Source organism: Dermochelys coriacea, chromosome 13, assembly GCF_009764565.3.
Source record: "Dermochelys coriacea isolate rDerCor1 chromosome 13, rDerCor1.pri.v4, whole genome shotgun sequence".
Taxonomy (NCBI): Eukaryota; Metazoa; Chordata; order Testudines; family Dermochelyidae; genus Dermochelys; species Dermochelys coriacea.
The window spans coordinates 17,714,924-17,735,536 of record NC_050080.1 but is presented as its reverse complement, the minus strand read 5'-3'; the positions used below and the strand labels follow the sequence as shown (position 1 = coordinate 17,735,536).

Here is a 20,613-nt window from a genome sequence, read left to right as displayed (position 1 = left end):
AGACTCCCGCCCAGTGGTCTCAGGCCCACCTGGGCACAGGACCTGCTTGATGGGGCTTTAGCAACCCAGACCTGCCTGGTGTGTGGCTGCCAGAGAAAAGGGACAAACCAGACCCTTGCACCCCAGGCCCATCTCCTGCTCCTACAAACCGTGGGCAGGCGGTCGGGGGTTGCACAGCCGCTGAGCCTTTCTGTGTCTATCTCCAGACTAGCCGGCCGGGAGGGAGCCCCATTAGCGAGCGCCCAGAGCGGGGAGCCCTGGCGTGGTGGAACGAGAATGGCCCGACACAGTCGGCGCCTCTGGGACTACGTTTCCCAGGGACACGTGGGTGGAGCATGCGCAGTGAGGCACAGTCCGCTATATAAGGACGTGGCTGGAGGCCTGCTCTCCCTTTTTCGTTCCCTTCGCTGGGGTTGGCGGTGAGCGGCTTGCGCGGGGTCGGGGGGGAGCGGCATGCAATCCGATGCAATCCGCGGCCGTCCGCGCCGGTGCCTGCCCCCTGTCCAGCTCCAGCAGTGCCTCGTAGCCCCTGCTGCGGCACTCGGCCTGTATTGATGGGGCGTCCGCTCCGCAAGGGCCGCGGGGAGCCGGCTACCGCTCGGCCGCGGCCCTTGAGCGGGAGCGCCCTGCTGCTTGGGGGGTCCTTCGCTAGCGGCTGCCTCTGCCGCTCCAGCCTGCCCTCTCGCCGGTCGCTCCCCCCGTAAGAGGGCCCGGGAGTGTGTAGCCGCTGACCGGGTTGGTCGCTCCCTGGTCCCGCAGCCGGGCGTCTCGCTGGTGCACGTGATGACTAAAGCTTTTTTCCCCATCAGAGCGACAGTGTTGATTTCGCTGCGCTAAGCCAGATTGTGTCTGATGCACCAGCCCGGGGAGGCGGCCTTTGCTTGGCTCCCGCCGGATGGCCAGCGGGGCTAAATCTCTTTTGCCTCTTCGGTCTTCTGCTTCTCAGGTCCAGCGAGCAGGAGTGAGCCACATGCGCTGGGGACCTGGCCTGGGAGAGCACGGCCAGGCGCGGCCACGGAGTAGAGCCAGCAGGAAGCACCGGTGCTCTGGTAATGAACCCACTGTGTCCATTGCCCTTGCTGACCCTAGTGGAGGAGGCAGCGGTGAGTCCGTCTATGAATAAATATCCTTTGCTGCTGTTTTCCAAGTTTGTTTCTTGGTGCTTGCATGTAAATACTGTGAGACTTTGCTTCGGGCATCCATATCGCCATTTCCCCAGCCAACAGATGTAAGCTACTCTTATTTTGCATCCTTTTTGCCACTCTCTCTGTCCACTATCCTAGTCTTTGCTATATTAGGCTCCCATCTTTAAAAGTGCTGCTCTTTTGCCAACCCCTGTCTCTGTCTGCCACTATAACACTGTTTTTTCTCTTCCACCTGTTTCTCAGCATGTTTTTTCCTTTCTCCATATGTGACCAAACTGGCTCCTCTATCTTAGGCTTCCATAGCACTTACCACTGTAACATCTAAAGTGCTGCAGTCTCTAATTTAGTTAGATGCTGGGTGCTCACAATTTTCCATCTGAAACGTAACTGGTACTCTTATGGCTGACTTTTTAAAAAAATGAAGTGCATTTGTGCAGTTGTATGCCAGCCTAATGTGCAGATAACCAGTTAGCTACCTACGTCACATGTGTCTGCCTTGCTGAAACTGCATGCAAACTAAGATGTCATTCCCATGCTGCCCTGGCACTTACCTCCTCCAGCTCACTCTGGAGCCGAGATCTCGCTGGTGTACATGATGACTAAACTTTTTTCCCCATCAGAGCGACAGTGCTGATTTTTCTTTGATTTAGCCAGACTCAGTCTGATACACCAGCAGGGAAGGGCCCTTTCTCCTCCCTCTCTTCTCCCCCCCCCCCCACTGACTCATACTCAGTAGTTAATCCCACCCCATGGCTTTGTAACTTTTAGGTCCATGGCAGCAAGGGTGGAGCAACGTGAGCATGGGAGGCCTGACTCACTGAGAGAAAGGTGATATGGTGACCTGAAGCAGACTTGGAAAGAGAGAACACTGCCCTGGTTAACAAGCCACTTGTGAGCCACTACTAGGAGAGAGTGGTAAGTTTCTGAATAAATATCTATCTCAATAGTCTCAAATTTCTCCCTACAAGGGAGAGTCTGGCTCTAAAGCCAGTTATGAATCCCACTTCTTTACTATTAATTATGATAGTGCATAAGGGCCAACTGGGAATGAGGCCCCATTATGCTAGACACTCTACAAACAATAGTAGACAGATGTTGCCCTGAAGAGTTTATGCTCTAATAGACAAGACAGACATTTAATCCCTTTACCCTCAGGCTAGAAGTTTGTGCCTTCCAAGTAGGAGTGACTGCAGCCTTTTAAACATCGTTTAGGTATCATTTAAAAAAAACACCGCCCCTTTCACTTTGGGTGCATCCTTTCTGGAGAAAAATCTTGTCCCTCCACTGCCCCAGATATCTGTTGCTGACCAAGTCTGCCAGCCTTAGACATAGGTGGCAAATACTGCATGTAAACAGCAGTGCATGTCCAGTGGTAAGGAACATGAAAAAGCCAGGGCCCAGCCAATCTACCATTGCAGGATGGCAATGGGCACATAGTTGATTGCGGGTCATTAAGCTTTGCAAATGGTCTGTGAATGAGGAACATTTCTGGAAGTCTGGGAGCATTTGAGAAATGTCTGCAAACTTCACATGAAATGCTGGCCAGTCAAGAGTGGAAGCAAAAAAGGGTATGCTGGTGTGTTGCGTTTTGTGGAGACGTGAAGAGCTCTGAAGTTCAAAAGCTTGTCTGTGTCTCCAACAAAAGTTGGTTCAATAAAAGATATTACCTCACCCACCTTATCTCTCTTGCATCCTGTTAGGGAGATTCCATTGTGATAGCTTAATAGTTGGACCTGGAATGGGTAAATGATAGAATGAGCAGTGGACCAGAAGTATATTGTAGGAACAGCTGCATAGTATCAGAGGGGTAGCCATGTTAATCTGTATCCGTAAAAACAAGGAGTCCGATGGCACCTTAAAGACTAACAGATTTATTTGGGCATAAGCTTTTGTGGGTAAAAAACCCCAGTTCTTCAGATCCATGCGTCTCTCCTGTATTGCTGTTAAAATTGTTTCATAATTCGATACTTGTTCTTAGCAATTCAGTTAGATTACTAGTGGCACTCAATGTGGAATATAAAATAAACGTTTGTCATTCAAATGCACCCACTTGCTGCTCTGTAGATCATAGACTTTCTAAGATGCAGACTGAATATTTTAAATGCCAGCAGCCCTTGAAAGTCATTAATTCTCCTGTACAATATCTCTCCTGCAGGAGCTATTAAGTTGTCCGTAAACATAGACTTGAGGATCTTCTAAAGGTAAACTGTGGTTTTAATTTTTTTAAAAAGTGTTTGACAACCTGAAAGACATGTTCTGTGGAATGTGATGACTTCAAACTTTTTTCCCCATCAGATCGGCAATGCTGACCAAAACTTGCATTTTAGCCAGGCTGTCTGATTCCACAGATGCGGAGATGCTTTCCCTGTTCATGTTGCTGTATAAATACCAATTACATATATAGAGCTCCATGGCCTGTATCCCCAAAATGGTTGCACATAAATGCAGGCTACTCTGAAGGCAGACAGCAATTGAGGGTGCTCTTTGCACACATCTCAGTAACACTTGGACTATATATAAACTGTCTTCAACATGCGTAACAAACATTAGCTGATCAGTACTGAGCACAGTCCATGTTTTCATGGGACTTGCAGAGACTGCTGTGCCAGTCTAGAACAAAATGTAGGTCATTGAAGTTACTAGCTTCATTGGCATAGCTGACTGTAAAAATAGCATGGCACTGCTCTGTTAAAGGTGACTGAGTTTATTTTTGGAGGGGAGAGGGGTTTTCACTTGTTTGTGGGTGGGTCATGAGCAAACTTTTGTTAGGACTTCAGGTCCCATCCAGACTGAATGTGGGCCAGGTTTTAAAAAGGTATTAGATGCCTAAGATGCAGACAGGTACCTAGTGGAATTTTCCAATGTACCTACCACTTAATTCCCATTGAAATCAATGGGAATGATGCATCTTGGTGCTCTTGAAAATTACAACTTCTGCTTAGGTGCTTAAATACCCTTTAGTGCTCATGTCACAGGACTTGTGGGTGGAAAGCTCAATTAAGAGGGGAAAAGGATATTAGTCAAAATTACTTTGAAACTGATCTTAACACCAAACTTAACTTCAATGAGTAAAAAGGGCTTTTGTTGAAGATTGAGTGCCTCAACTTCTCATTCAAGGTGTTTGCCTCCTTTATATGCTGCCTTTTGGGGACTGAAGTTCAATCTGTTGTGAAGAAACAAATAGTCATAATTTTTCCAAAATCCTCTGCAAATTTAAACAAGTCTGCTTTTTTCAGTTCATTGTGGGTGTCTTGCTCTACTAAGTTTGCATTTACTGCTGTAGCTGCATTGGGTCTTAAGATGCTCTAAGTAATATGGAGGGAGAAGTAGCTGTTCCTTATTTTAGCTTGTGGAGAACACAACACAAGGTTGAATCCTGGCTCAAACTCCCATGTGTCACTCTAGAAGTGCAAAGTGACGAGCTGCCTTAACTGTCTGTAAAATTGGCAGAGTTCATATGACTAAATCTTGACTTTCCCTTGACAGGTGAAGGAGTTGTCAATGTCAGCATGAAGCAGAAGTTGCCCTGTGAAGTAGCAGAAAGCTCCTGTTAATATTGCGAATATTTGCCCAAGTGACAGCAAAATATCCTGAGTCTAGGCTGTTGTATCCACGTTGCTCTGCTCTGACTTCATGGTCAAGCTTCCCTCTTTCTGCAGGGAGTAAGAAATACTGCATGTCCTGCCTCCTTAAGACTTGCCATGGAGCTTTAGTAATTTATTCTCTCAAAGCTCATGAGCCATTTCATTGGAAGGGATTAACCATCTATAGATCTTGACCTCTTTTTATGCAGTAACATACTACGTCAAGTGTTCTTGTGTCCGTAATGGCTATATTCACCCCATGCAAGCTGGGTTCAACCCACTGCTGTAATGTGGAAGGTTCTGATGTACTAAAAATCATTAAAAGTACTGAGGTAACTTCTTAAATGGATTGAAGTGTGTGCTTCTGTCTGTATATGAATGGGAATGTCGTGTGGTTAAGCAGAGCCTGGGTCTCTAGACATCAGGGTTGAAATCCGGGCTGTGCTAACCAGATTTCCTGTTGTACCCCAGCCAAGTCATTTGATCTCCTGGCCTCAGCACCCCATGTGTAAAAATAGGATTATGCTTTCCTATGTTAAGATAAATTCATTAGTGTTTGAGGGGCTGAAATACCACAGTAGTGGAGATGACAAAATACCTCAATAGCCTGTTCTAGACATGGCATGCAGACCCCGCATAAGGTGATGCCAATATATTGGGAAGCTTTTAAATGGTTAAATTGAGGAAAATACCCAACTGTCGTCATGTTTTCAGACAGATAAAACTACCCCTCAATCATCCTCCTTGGAGACTCCTTTCTTAACCTACTTTGCATGAGATTCTGACAGGGTGGCTGAGTGCTCTAAAAGCTGTCTAGGTTTTGTTGGGCTTTTTACTTTACAGATCTGGATGGTCATAATCAAAAACTTGCACCTGGGAAGGTGGGTGTTGCTTACTGGCAACTTAGGAGAGCCAGAGCCTCAGTTGCAGCAAGAAACTAAAGAGAACAAGGTTCTGGGGCCTAGTCGGTACCTATGGTCTTAGAGCTGGTAATTCATCCTGCACCAGATGGTTTGCATGCTTAGGAGGTGCTGTGGTAGCCAGACTTGAAGTGAAGCTGTGAATTCTTAGTGTCTTGGCTCCCTCATCTCCCTGCTTCTGACACATGGTATTGGTTAAGGGTATGTCTACACTACAGCAACAATGTTGGCATAATTATGCTGGCATACCTCATAGTGTAGGCACAGCCTATGTTGGCAAAGGGTTTTTCTGTTGGTGTAGCAACACCACCCTGAATATGGGTAGCTATGTTGACAGCACACTTAAATAGCTATAGCAACTCTGAGGTAGTTTTTCACTCTCCTCACCAATGCAGCTATGCTGATACAATTTCCATGTAAAAAGAAAAGGAGGACTTGTGGCACCTTAGAGACTCAACACATTTGAGCATGAGCTTTCGTGAGCTGCAGCTCACTTCATCGGATGCATTCGGTGGAAAACTTCCATGTGTAGACCAAACCTCAGAGCAGATAGCGCTTAGTAAGGGTGGGCAACTGCAGAGCACCTGTTGCCAGCTTTTCCTCTCCACACTTGTCTTTCTCCCCATTCAACTCCTGGAGTCTCTCAGAGAACAATGCCATTGGGGTGGCAGTCTCCCTTTTCTAGCTGGATCTGTTTGTATCTACCCCTTGAGTTGGAGTGCAGGAGTTATCCTGAAGGCATTCTAAGCAGTTGCTGCACTCTTCCCTCATTTCTTTTGACTTGTACAGAAATAAAACTAGGCCCATCCAAGGCTAATAGTTGCTGCTATAAATTACAAAACAAAATTAATAAGCCTACACAACTGTATGCCTAAATGTCATTTCCCCTCAGAGCTCTGTTCTGTAGATGCAGCCAGGTGACTTCATAAGGAAAACACTTAGAGGAAACACTTGTTCTGAAATCTAAGGCCTTCCAGAGAGAGGTCTAGAGTCAGCCCCCTCAGAAATCAAGGGGAATCCAACTCGGTTGCCTCTGCTGATCCTAACAGTCAGTCTGACAGGAAGATGAGGTCTTTAGTGATTGCATTTGCCAGTTCAGGCTTGTAGAACCATTTCTTTAATTAAATGGAGGTACTTAAATGCTGCTGCTTTCTACCCTCATCTTACTGACATTTCTCAAACCCCCAGGCTACCCTTAATACAGATGCATATAACACATACTAACACAGGAAATCCCTAAAGCTGGGAAAAAGCCACAGTCTGAGTGGCAGTTAGTCAGGGGATGGCAGCTCTGTACACCTAATTTACATATTCTGATTCCATTGATATTAAGCAGTAGTAAAAATATGTTTTGTTTCCCCTCTTAACTGTTGTCAGCCTGTTCTAGTGTGTGTAGTGATTTACCACAAGATACAAACATCCTAACTACTTTGCCGTGTGTGATGAAGCTGAGTCTCAGGTGAGGCGGCTGTTGTTTCTTTTGGAAGGTGACAGCCATTCTCCATCTGGCATGATTGCTATGTGGCACACAGTAATCCTGGCTGAGCGATGTTTAGCTGGAAGCAACTGGGTCAGGGTATCTGGGGTTAGCCCTGGTAAATGTTTGGCATTAGTTGAACTGATGACTCCACCAGGGTCTGGCTATGTGTGGATAAACAAGCTGGTAGCACCTCTGCATTCCTGCTGCAATGCACGTTCATGCTTCAGAGCTGATACTAAGAGCTGGAATCAGAGTAGCAGCCGTGTTAGTCTGTATTCGCAAAAAGAAAAGGAGTACTTGTGGCACCTTAGAGACTAACAAATTTATTAGAGCATAAGCTTTCGTGAGCTACAGCTGTAGCTAACGAAAGCTTATGCTCTAATAAATTTGTTAGTCTCTAAGGTGCCACAAGTACTCCTTTTCTTTTTAAGAGCTGGAATGTGTTCATTACCTAGCAGCATCTAGAGTGGTAGGACTCCATTCAAACTTCAGGCTTAATGATGAAAATAGCTGCTACTGACACATGCTAATGTAGAGGAGTAATGCAGCAGTACTTTGATGTACGTTAGAAGTGTGTGTTTCTAAAAACAATTCTCATGCCATATTCGTTAGAACTCCAAGGAGCAGGCTTAGTTTTCCACAGCTGTAAGGTAATGTGTCTGTAACGTCCTGGCTGTGCAAAGCTATCAAGTTAATAGTTCATACATGCTTAATACAATGAAGTAAGAGGCATTTGCCTGGGGGCAAATAGTACTGCTGGGGGAATTCTGTGCTAAAATGTCAAAAGTTGTGTACAATATTTTAAAATTATGCAAATTGTAAGTCAAAATAACATTATATAATCACATCAGTTTCAATTATTTTGGTAATTTATTTCAAAATACCTGTCAGCACGTATGTTTGCAACAATACAGATACACAAAAATCCCCCCAGAGGAGGGAGTTAAAGAAACCCCTACAGCAGCCTAGTTCCTGTTTGTCTGTGCCCAGCCCAGCCAGGTAGTCAGACACCCTGCCCTCTCTGACCTAGACACTCTCACCCCCAGCCAGAGGTGAAAGTAAGCAGGTCTGGTATGGCATAGTGGAAAGAAAGTGGTCACTAGTACACAGCTGACCATACCACCAGAGCTGCTGATGGGGCAAAAGGAGAAGCTGCCCTGGGGCTGGGGGCTCCTGTCAGCTGCTAGAACCCCAGGCCCTTTAAATTGCTGCTGGAGCCAGGCAGCATAGGCTAGGCAGTGCTGAAGGAAGAGCTAGTGCAGTCTGGCCCTAGCCCTTCCCCTTCTGCCTGGGGCCCAAAGCCACCCCCTCCACCTTGCCCAGGACCCCGGCCGTACTGTGTACCAGAAAGTCCTTTAAATTACTTTCACCCCTGCCCCTACTCTCCTAGAGCCTAGGGATCCAGGGGCAGAAACAGCCTGATGCTGAGTTCTGGGCTTGCATGGAATTTCCTGTGTGCCACCACCTCCTTACTTCAGGGTGTGCTGGGAACTGCAGCTGCTGGGAATCCTCCAGTTCCCACCCCCTGGCCTTGTTTTCTATTTGCAAGCTGGGCTCAGCTGGGTCTAGTGACAGCCAACATCTCTGCAGCCCATTTCTTGGGGGGGGGGGGGGGGGGGGGGGGGGAAGGAAATTCTGTGCACACAGCATTAATTTCTGCAAAATTCTGCATTGTGCAGTGGTGCAGAATTCACCCAGGAGTAAAGTAGTTGCAGCTCTTAATCATTGCTTCAAGCTAGTTAGTGGCAACAGCAGCAATTCCTTATGCTTCTTCAGCAAGTAACAGTCAACTAGGCAGAGGAAATATTTAAGCAGCAATTTCCTGCAGCATTTAAAGTATGGCTTTGTTAGTTCAATGCCCAATAGAAAGAGCCTAATTAATACTCTAACACATTACCATAAATCATCAGCAGGTTGGGAGGGCATTGCATATTTGTAGGGCATTACTGCTACTTAGAACCATAAATGACAGTTTTCGTGATGAAGGGAGGGGAAAGGGTGGCTGAGTTAACAGCTGCCTTTAGTGTATGTAGCCACAAGATAGTGAAGGTGGAAAATTGTCTCTCATAATTTAAAGCAGTTTTCCATTAATCTGAGTAGCAATTTCGCTCATTTAGCTACTCCAATCAGAATAATCTCTTGAACTAGAGCATACTGATGCAGGAGCTAAAACACTTCTACTATAGATGTTAATAATTTAAGTATGTTTAGCAGACACATCCTTTATAATAGCTTTCAGAGTAGCAGCCGTGTTAGTCTGTATTCGCAAAAAAGAAAAGGAGTACTTGTGGCACCTTAGAGACTAACAAATTTATTTGAGCATCAGCTCACTTCATCCGATGAAGTGAACTGTAGCTCACGAAAGCTTATGCTCAAATAAATTTGTTAGTCTCTAAGATGCCACAAGTACTCCTATCCTTTATAATAGGGATTGAAGGCAGCTGAGCCCTGCTGGTTCCAAGGGAGTCCAATAGGAACCTGTTTAGCCAGTCTGAGAGGGACCAGCTGGGATGGAATTTTCTCTTTGCCTTTTTCCCCTCAATTTCTTCTCTCCAGGAATAACTGTTCAGGATTTCTGCTCTGTCTCACAGGGTTACTCTGCATGTGTATGGGAATACAGCTTAAAATCTACCTCTGGCTACTGCTGATTTTCTCACTGTGGATTGGACGTCCCTGTCAATGCCAACAATTCTGGATGAGAGTGTCTGCTGTGCAGGAGTGGAATAGATGTGGGTGGGGAAAATCACATACAGATTGTTGAGAAGTCAATCCAGATATTTGCAAGTAATTATGGATCTGCAGGGGGTGCTGTGTGCATACGCTTGCCAAGGTTTTGTATGGGTCAGATGGAATTCTCTGTCAAATACTCCCATCTGTTTGAGTTGCAGAGGGTAGTTTTATCTGCCAAGTCATCACTTCTTTGTGTTCCTGTACTTTGGTGCTTTCTCCTTTTCACTAGATTAGTGTTGTAATAAATCAATCGCGAGCCTGTAGCTCAAAGAAGTCCTTGACTTTTTTTTTTTCTCTTTTTTCTGCAACAGAGAAATGAAAGAGATTTGACACACAGCCCTCTCAGAAACAGCTCCTAAGTAAATCTGAACTTGGAGAGACGGTTAGGTGAGGTTTTTGGTACTGTTGCTGAGAGGCACAAAGCCCAGACAGAATGTAATTTTCCTTTGCTGTGGCAAAAGCCTGGTTTAGTAAGTGTATCTTACAAAGTTTTGTGTTAGCCAGTTTTCCCGAGACTTGCTTCTGTTGGAGTTCCTGGCACTTATTCAAACACACAGAAGCATAAGGACAAGACTTGCAAAAAGAGGTGTTCAAAAATGGGGCTTCTAAGTAAATGGGAGCTTCTAAGTAAATGAATTCTCAGCACTTGAAAAATCTGTCTACAAAAGCCTGGACAGGTAAAAGTATTTAGGTGTTGCTGTGTTCAGCAATGTCAATGGAATTTAGACCCCCTAAGCACCTAAATCCCTTTAAAAATGAAGTAGAGGCTTCTAAATCAGTTAGGCATTGTGATGTTGAGCACAGCAATGCATAAATACTTCTAAGAATCTGGGCCTAAATAACTATCTAAGGTACCTAGATGCCCCCCATCAGAGTTGTATCTAAATACTTCACACTCTTTTAATGTATTTAGTCTTACAACACCCCTATGAGGTGGGGAATTACACACTCATCCCTGTTTTACAGGTGGAGAACATAGACAGTCGATGGCTCAGATCCTCAAAGGGCTTGAGGCCCCCAACTCCCATTGTGATCTCAGTGAGAGTTAGGCACCTAGATACCTTTTAGGACCTGGATCAAAGTGACCTGCCTGAGGTCACATACAGAATGTGGCAGAGCTGGGAGCTGAACACAAGTCCCAGGCTAGTGATTGAATCATTGGACCAGCTTTCCTCTCCAGGATGTAGGATCACCCATATTTGAAAATCTTGGCCTTAACCTGTTCCTTTAATAAATGGGGAAGGGGAATTACCTCAGCTCTAACGCTCAGCAAGTGAAATCTGAATTCTTTCTCTGGCTGGGTCTGAGCTGTGCTTCGTGTTACTGAAACATGTCAGCTTCTAGCGGGGACCAGCCAATTCCCTGGTACAACCACAGGCGCTGACTCCATGGGTGCTCTGGGGCTGGGGAGTGGGGTGTGCTCAGGGAAGGGGGAGGAACTGGGTGGGAAGAGGCGGGGCAAGGGTGGAGGTTTGGGGGAAGGGGTGGGGAGGAGGAGTGGGGTATGGAACACCCCCGGGGCCCAGAGGACGCCAGCACTTGTGATAACCACTGCATGGTTTTGGAACACCAGGTGATAGCAGAAATAAAATTTTTGGAATGAGATTGACCGGGGTTTATTCAAATTCCCATTTTAAACTGAGAGCCCCAACTCAGAGGCAGTTTAAAGGAAGGTTCCAGTGGGTTAGCGCTGCATCCAGCCCTCTGGCCGTGTGAAGTAGCAGGAGAAGAGAATGAATGCAGGGAACTGAGTGGATTTTCTCTCTCCTTCGCCTTATCAGTTACTGCAGGAACAGACAATTCCATATATATTTATATAACTTTAAAAAAAATCAATCTGGAGTCTCTCACTTGGTTCCTATTTTTAAACAAATGTTTACTTTTCTCAAACAGATCTGTTTCTTGGTGCCGTTAGGGGATAGGGTCTGGGGTCCAGAAATAAGCACAGATTCTTTCCGTCTGATGTTGTTTTTAATAGATTTACTTTTTTTCCCCATACACCATGAGTGGTTTAACATTTATTTTCCCAAAGACCCTATAATCTTTCTGGCCATATGCTGATTATAATATTATTTGTAGAGCCTATCCTAGCTCAGCTGTGCAGGAGTATTAGCTGATGGGTTAGCACGAACTATTTATTCATTGCAGCATTCTCTCCCTTCTCCCTCCCCTGCCAGCTCCATCTCTAATCTGAGAGTGATAAATTGAATAGTTATCAGCTTCTGATACATCAGTTGTGTTGACAGGCCAGACTGTATTCTAGGCAATAATAGTTTGTGATTGCTGTAGGAGAGATCTAGGTCTGACTGTGGAGCACAGTGCAATCAACAAATACTTTTGACTGTCATAACATCTTGTTGGTTTTCAGCTGATCAACTGATTAATTACCTGATGATGCTGACTTGCCTCTTCCTTTCCTTGCTGCTCAGTTGATTCTTTTAAACTGAAAAATGGTTAGATGGCTGCTCTGGAGGCTGTGCATGGTAAGTTTCATTTTCCCTTTGCCACGGCAAATGTGTTCTAACGTTGGTTTCATGTCAACCATTTATCCATGCAATGAAGAACTGTAAATGCTTTCTTGTGGGTTACAGGAGTCAGGATCCTTTTAAAATACATCTCTGGGGCTGAATTTTCTGATGTCTTTGCTTTTAAACACATCTTTAGGCCTATGTTTTTATTATGAGTTTGAATAGCACTTAAGGGCTCCCAAATAGGGACTGAGGCTCTATCGTGCGAGGCGCTATACAAACACTTGTGCCCCACGTTCACTTTCCATTTTTCCCCTCCCTCACACCAGCTGCCACCTGCATGCATACGATTTTACACCTGCAAACACTTCTGTGCACGACACCTGTATGTGCGCCCATGGCAGATTCAAACAGTGGCAAGTACATGTGATAGTGTTTCCCGTGCATCATCCCCATGTTGGGACAAAGGGGCCTTGCATGTGAAATCATCTGTGCGTGCAGGTGCTCGTGGCTCAGAGTGCAGGTGTGGAGGGAGCAAAGTTGAGGTGCCATCGTAAACTGGGGCCTTTGTTAGGTGTTTATTTTAAAAGAAAAAGGCAGGGCCTGACAATGATACCATTGTGCACATATGGATAAGCATATTCTAAAAAGCATGCACTGTCTTTTGTCACCATTTGCCATGGGAAAAATTACGTCAGCTTCCCCTGCTATTTGCTGTGAATTCTCTTGATAGCTCTTGATGGCTACTGCCCAGGTTTGCTTTATGCAGTGGAGTGGTCGCTGCTGACACCATCGTGGATGGATGGGTGGGTGGGCTGGAGGAAGGTAGAGGTGCCCACAGTATTTTGTAGCTTTTTGCTGGTGTTTACAACCCAGGCTGTGCCACTTTGAGAAGACTCTCCCTTTTATCACAGGATGCACATCAAGGCCCAGTGCCAGTGTCTTTTAAAATACTAGGTTTCAGAGTAGCAGCCATGTTAATCTGTATTCGCAAAAAGAAAAGGAGTACTTGTGGCACCTTAGATTCTAACAAATTTATTTGAGCATAAGCTTTTGTGAGCTACAGCTCACTTCATCAGATGCATTCAGTGGAAAATACAGTGGGGAGATTTATATACATAGAGAACATGAAACAATGGGTGTTACCATACACACTGTAATGAGAGTGATCACTTAAGGTGAGATATTACCAGCAGGAGAGCCGGGGGAGGAACCTTTTGTAGTGATAATCAAGGTGGGCCATTTCGAGCAGTTGACAAGAACGTAAATCAAATCAGACGTCAAGAATTATAACATTCAAAAACTAGTCAGAGAACACTTCAGTCTCTTTGGTCACTTGATTACAGACCTAAAAGTTGCAATTCTTCAACAAAAAAACTTCAAAAACAGACTCCAACGAGAGACTGCTGAATTGGAATTAATTTGCAAACTGGATTCCTAACTTAGGCTTGAATAGAGCCTGGGAGTGGATGGATCATTACACAAAGTAAAAACTATTTCCCCATGTTTATACCCCACCCCCCATCGTTCCTCAGACGTTCTTGTCAACTGCTGGAAATGGCCCATTTTGATTATCACTACAAAAGGTGTCCTCACCCCCACCCCCCTGCTCTCCTGCTGGTAATATCTCACCTTAAGTGATCACTCTCATTACAGTGTGTATGGTAACACCCATTGTTTCATGTTCTCTATGTATATAAATCTCCACTGTATTTTCCACTGAATGCATCCGAAGAAATGAGCTGTAGCTCATGGAAGCTTATGCTCAAATAAATTAGTTAGTCTCTAAGGTGCCACAAGTACTCCTTTTCTTTTTTTAAAATACTGTATAGGGAGTGAAACAGTGGTGAGAAGTGTCAGCTAGATGGCCAGAGACTGTTACGCTCACTTTATTCACAAAAAGAAAAGGAGTACTTGTGGCACCTTAGAGACTAACATATTTATTTGAGCATAAGCTTTCATGAGCTCACCGATGAAGTGAGCTATAGCTCAGGAAAGCTTATGCTCAAATAAATTTGTTAGTCTCTAAGGTGCCACAAGTACTCCTTTTCTTTTTGCGAATACAGACTAACACGGCTGCTACTCTGAAAACTCATTTTATTCACAAAGCACAGACAACAAAAATTAAAGCTTCTCTGTATCCGCCTCTTTACTGAAGCGACCAACAAGGGGCCAGTTAGGGCCTGATCCAACTCCCATTAGTCTTTCCATTGATTGGAGTTGGCCCTAATTGCATATTGTGATGTGGAGCCTGGGAACAGGGCTGAGCCCACCACCCTAATGTCACATGCCAAAGAGCAGTGGCTCTCAACCTTTCCAGACTACTGTACCCCTTCAGGAGTCAGATTTGTCTTGCATAACCCCAAGTTTCACCTCACTTAAAAACTACTTACTTTTGTATTTTTATGTCTGATATTTGTAAGCATCACAGAACACTGTTACTGACAAATGGCTGGCTTTCTCATTTTTACCATATCATTATAAATCAATTGGAATATAAATATGATGTTTACATTTCAGTGTATTGTATATAGAGCAGTATAAACAAGCCATTGTATGAAATTTTAGTTTTTATTGACTTTGCTAGTACTTTTTATGTAGCCTGTTGTAAAACTAGGTAAATAGTTAGATGAGTTGATGTACCCCCAGGGGTAAGCATACCCCTGGTTGAAAATGACTACCATAGACCGCCCAGCAACTATCAGATTGTAATAATTGCTGATCGCTTCTGAACTGGGCTGGATTTGCTCCAGTGACACCAGTGAAAGGATCCACAGACCATTACCATCCTTCTTATAACAAAGACTTAATTCTCTTCATTCTGAACAGTGATAAGCTTGGTTTCAAAAGGGAAATGTAAAAGGATTCTCACGAATAGGCCCCAGATCTACCAGCAAGAAAAAATACATCCTTATCTCCAAATATCCATCACGGGAAAAGATTCTCAGTTCCTGAAAAGAGGGCTGTAATGGCCTTGACTTTTAGTATCTCTCTGTACATAAAGCACAGATCCTAAGCTATAGGACCACACTGACCCCTACCTCCAGCCCAGGTAACCGGTGATAGAGAAATGCTAAGGGAGTGGAAGATAGGAGGGGAGTTGTTCCTCAGGGCCATAGGGCCACCTACTGACTGGAGAACCGCTGCAAAGGGCTGATCATCTGGCCTCCACAGAACTGATTTTTCATAAACCGGTTCATAGGCTGTCTCTATTTCATTGTAATTTTGCTTCAATAGCTGTAGTTAAAAAAAACCACCTTATGAGCCAGACTCTGACCTTGGTGTACATTTGGAGTAGCTCCATTAGCTTCATTGAGGTCACTTGGGAGTAACCAAGATCAGGCTCTTGTTCTCCACCTGCCTGAATCATTTGTTCTTTCTTTCCTGTTCTATTTCAGTGTCCCCTGGGGGCGTCTGGACTTTTCACTGTGCTTGTCATTCAATCTTGTTCTGCATGATTCCAAACACTTCTATTGGGTCACCTTGAAGTCTTTCCTGCGCCACTGAGAATAAGCTCAGTGTCTTGATCCTTTCCTCCAAACAAATATTATTAAAGCCAGGAGTTGTCCTCATTTCCTTACTTTGCACCTGCTTTCCCAGGGGTGACTGTAACCTTCCTGTGCAAAGGTGACCAGAGCTGAAGAGTTTTCTAGACCAGGGGTTCTCAGCCTTTTTCCTTCTGAGGCCCACCCCCGCATCAACATACTATAAACACTCCGTGGCCCACCTGTGTCACAACAACTGTTTTTCTGCATATAAAAACCAGGGATGGGGTTAGTGAGTAGCAAGCAGGGCAATTGCCCAAGGCCCCATGCCACAGGGACTCCCATGAAGCTGCATTTCTTAGACTTGAGCCCCAAGTGGTGGGGCTTTGGCTTTCTGCCCTAGGCCCCAGTGAATCTAATGCTGGCCCTGCTTGGTGGACCCCCGAAATCTGCTTGCAGCCCCCCAGGGGGCCTCAGATCTCTGGTTGAGAACCACTGTTCTAGACTGTCTCAGCGCTGCTGCCTTTGGCAGCAGGGTCAATTTTTTTTACTGTGTAAGTAGGCACAATAATACTTAGCTGTAGTAAGGGGTAGAGGGCTTAATGAGTGTGAGAGATGGACTTTGAGATCCATGGATGAAGGGCAAGAGCTATTCTCATTGCTCCCAGACAGGGTGGTGATGTACAATGCGTGAGTTTTGCATGGTGGTCCTGATTGACTCTATGGAGTTTTTTTGCAACTCATTTCCTGGTAGCTGCACATTGGTACCCACTAGTTAGCCTACAGCAGGTACAGTATATACATTTGGCTTGGCATATTTGATCATATTTCCCTGGTGTGGCTGGCCCCAACAATGTTAGCAGTCTGCTACATACGTACTGTTCAAAATAACTCTTTCAGCTCAAAGGTGATGGAAGCTTGTGCTTTTGGTCCTGGGCTCTCCCACTGATAAGGGAAGGCTTGCGCTTAAAGAGGAGAGAGCATGACCCTTAGATATAAGGAAACGTTTTGTTAGAATCACTCTGAGAAAAACAGTCCCACGCACTTTCAGGGTCACTACTGTCTCTGCCCTTTGTTTATTCGACCGTGGGCACATCAGTTACCTGATTCACTCACACAATGGCGACAAATGCATAAACAGCTGCACATCTCAATGATAGGAATACTTGGCTTTTGTGCTAGACTTAAGAGTCAATCCCCTGTTGATGTAAAAGGCATAGCCGACATCTCTCTGACAGATGTTATTTCAGGCCATCTGTAATTGCAAGAAGGCAACACTGCATTGGTTACATTTGATTTGCATACAGTTCACATTTCAAAGGTTTTCTGATCACCCAGAAGAGATAGAAACCTACTACTGTTATTTTATTTTATTTTTTACAGGAAAGTTTGCCCTCTGTGAAATCTGCCTTTGGGCTGAGAAAATGCCTCAAGCAGGTGTGGTTCGGGCCTCCGGGGCTGGGTACCTGACACCAGTGTTTGAAAGCAAACATTTTCTGAGCATTGGTTGTGTGGTGACAGTTGCTTTTTACAGTCATTTATTTATAGCTCTGATTTTCCCGGAGATCTAGAAAGGAATCCATTTGAGCAGTTTCATTAAGTCAGCAGTTTATGTTGCCATGGCAACGTTTTATGTTGCTGTAAGGACTAAGGGAAAGTGCATTGAGACAAAAGCTGTCAAGCAGACCAGGAGCAATTATTGCCTCTCATTGGTTTTGAACTCACTTGTTACACCATAGAAAGAGGCCTGTGGTACACAAGGGCTGCCGTTAGGTTGTTTAGTGACAGTGAATTGAGACATGTCTCTTCCTGCTGCTGGCTTTGACCGGGGCCCCTTTCTCTCTTCTCAGCTCTGTGAAGCAGATTCCCTGCCAGCCTTTCCACTGATCCGTTTACTCCGCTTGGGGCCGGAGTAGTTTTCATGCACAGCATGCAGTGCCCACATGTGAGGTTACTGGCTTTAAGTCAAATACACGTAGATGTTGGCATGGGGAGTAGTTAGTGCTCGCTAATCAGAATGAGAAGTTATGTGCAGTCTGGGCTAAAGCCCAAGCAGCTAATGAACGTGTTTGCACTCAAACAGACCTGAGTTTTTGTCCAGCAGATCTCACTATGCATGCTCTGTTCTGCTTTGCACTCTCTGTATAAGCTGGATACCCACTGAGATAAGGGCAGTGCTGAGATCAGCCTGCATGTTTATGCAGCAAACACAAATAAATCCCCTTTCTGCTCTTTACCGTAAAAGGACATCATGTGCTGACTTTCACTGAGGCTATCGCATGTCTCCTAATCCTGCCCAAAGTATGCAGAGTAACATGGCAGTGAGGAGAAGAGGAGGCAGGATATCAATTACTTAACATTTATGCTTCAAATTAGACAGCTTCTGGATGCTGCACAAATAGGATGTGCCAGGCACAAAGGATGGTGGGGGCTGTTTCCTGTGAGGTGCAATGCAGCCTTTTCTCCAGTGAGCGTCTCTCCTTCTCTCTCTCTCCATGCATTGTGTGCACGCGTGTGAATTTACCAGCAAGTTTCTTGCAGTGTCTTTTCGAGATGCACTGTAACCCTCTCTGCATTAGGAGGAAGGTGGGGAGCATCCAGGGAGTTGCATCCTGCTCTTCCACGTGTCTCATTCCTTACAGCAATGCTGAAAACACATATTCCCCTCCAGGGAAGAGATTGTGCTCTTCAAGTGTCAGTTTCTGGTGTAATTGCGAGATATGAGGGAAAGCTAGTTCTTTGCTGTAATAAAACCCTTACTCGGTTCTGATTCAAGTCAAGCTGCTATTGGAGTCCTGGGGAGTTTTCTGGACTGATGAAAAACTGAGTGTTTAAATCACACTCTCACCCCCATCCCCAGGATCCCTATACTGAAGGGATCTCCCTCATTCCCTTTAGAATGGGGCTTGACTGACTTCATTGCAATATTCTCCTCCCTCTTCTTCACACTTTGCTCCGTGGCTCCTGGGATCTGTGTGGAGGGCCACAGTGGTCTGGGAGAGGAGAGGGCAGGATGATAGAGGACAGATACAGATCATCTCCTCACCAGCCCTTTGGAACTTGCAGCAGGAATCTGCCTTTTGGGGGTGTCCCTCAGGGAAGTGTCAGAGACAAGAGCCCCATTAGCACTGTTCTATTGGAGTCATGCTGCAGAGTCAGGCCACCAGAGACCCAGAACCAGGGTGGAGGCATGAGGCTTCCTCACAGAGAGTCATAGCCTCCTGCAGATCCCCCTCTCCCTGGGATCTGTGTGGATCTGGAGGCATTGTGGGGGTTGGCCTGTGGAGAGAACCCTCTGCCAGAAGGATTGATGAGCAACTTCTATGAGGAGCAACTTGTGGCAGTTTCTTTGTCTTTGGCTCTCTTCCGCCAGCTGTTGGGACCTCAGGAGTTGGAGCAATGTGAATAATAGTGATGTTGTGTCAGATCTGTTTATGCCTGCCGTGCCTTGGTTCTCAGCCGTGCTGATAGAGTTGTGACTCAGTTCAGGGCAGCCTTAGAGATGTGGTGTTACATGGCGCCCTTTGTCCATGAGACCTAAAGTAGGCAGAGGATGGTAAAACGCCGTTTGTGGTCTAGCTTTTTCTAACGTTAGTGCCTGCTGTAGAAACGGGGTGGCTCAGAAGGCTTATGGCCAAAAAGCTATTCAGAAAAAGAATGTGCTTAACAGTGCAGTGAGGGAAATAAATGTCATCGGGCCAGTGCTTTTGTACACTGGTGTGAGTCCAGGTTCATGCTGCTGTTATGGAGAGCAGAACCTGACTGGAAAATGTGCAAGCTGGATCAACAAGGAGCTCACTAGCTATGTAGAGAACAGTTCCTCCTCTGATTTGGAACTAATAAAATGTTCCTTGGTGTAATAGCGGATCTGGCCTCTTAGCAGCAGCTTTGTAATCATCATGTCATCTTGCTCAGAGCATTGTTATTAATAGAGCACTGAGCATGTGAAGGAGGAAAAACCCTAGGGGGCAAACTTCCTTGTTTTGTTTTTGTCTTGTTTAGTTAAAAATAATAACAACCACCAACTCTGTGATTTCCCAGCATATGGACTTTCCCAGGGAGTTCAGTTAAAATGGGTAAGTTGAGTTGGGAGTAGTGGATGGTTACATGCTGAAGGCTGTGACCGAGTGCATAGTGCTGTGCAAATGTAACCAGCTGGTCAGTGTGGGGTATGTGTCTACCTCCCAAACCACAGATGATGTGAATCTGTTACAGCTCCCAGCTACAGTGCCTGGCTCTTTAGCTTCAGCTCGAGAGATCTCCAGTTCATTCTCTGGTGTCAGTCAAGATAGTGGCCATTTCACAAATATAACTAGAGGATGTAGTCCCTGCTCCAAGGAACTTACAATTGAAATTGGATATAAACTATATCATTCAGATGCACAAGACAAGCTGAAACACTAAACTAAGCAAGGCAGGTGTTTCTTTATTTAATAAATTGACCAGAATATTCAAAATTTTCCCCATGCAAAGATGTCTACCCAGTTCTGCACCTAATTTGCTTTGGAAATCATTTCCCTCATTGCACGGAAGACTGTTTATAATTCAGGGATCGGCAACCTTTGGCATGTGGCCCTCCAGGGAAAGCCTCTGGCGGGTCAGGCCGGTTTGTTTACCGGCAGCGTCTGCAGGTTCGGCTGATCACAGCTTCCACTGGCCGCAGTTCACCGTCCCAGGCCAATGGGGGCTGCGGGAAGTGGCGTGAGCTGACGCCACATGCCAAAGGTTGCTGATCCCTATAATTGAACGTGCAAGTGGCCAGTTATGGTAATTTATATGTGCAATTGTCTGATTTGCATGC

At 45.3% G+C, this 20,613-nt stretch overlaps 1 long non-coding RNA gene and 3 other non-coding genes across 5 annotated transcripts; all 4 read left to right on the top strand.

Annotated features, from left to right (window-relative positions):
• Positions 1–336: 336 nt before the first annotated feature.
• On the top strand, positions 337–5,074 carry LOC119841964. Of its 2 annotated transcripts, XR_005288651.2 has the most exons (5): positions 337–419; positions 947–1,103; positions 1,914–2,060; positions 3,301–3,346; positions 4,632–5,074. It is a non-coding gene; the product is annotated as an uncharacterized LOC119841964 (long non-coding RNA). The 2 variants fall into 2 exon arrangements; XR_006275388.1 differs by lacking the exon at positions 337–419 and having other exon boundaries at positions 752–1,103.
• Positions 771–862, top strand: LOC119842428. Its single transcript, XR_005288744.1, has one exon. It is a non-coding gene; the product is annotated as a small nucleolar SNORD12/SNORD106 (small nucleolar RNA).
• LOC119842427 lies at positions 1,728–1,819 on the top strand. Its single transcript, XR_005288743.1, has one exon. It is a non-coding gene; the product is annotated as a small nucleolar SNORD12/SNORD106 (small nucleolar RNA).
• On the top strand, positions 3,401–3,494 carry LOC119842429. The gene has a single exon (XR_005288745.1). It is a non-coding gene; the product is annotated as a small nucleolar SNORD12/SNORD106 (small nucleolar RNA).
• Positions 5,075–20,613: the final 15,539 nt, after the last annotated feature.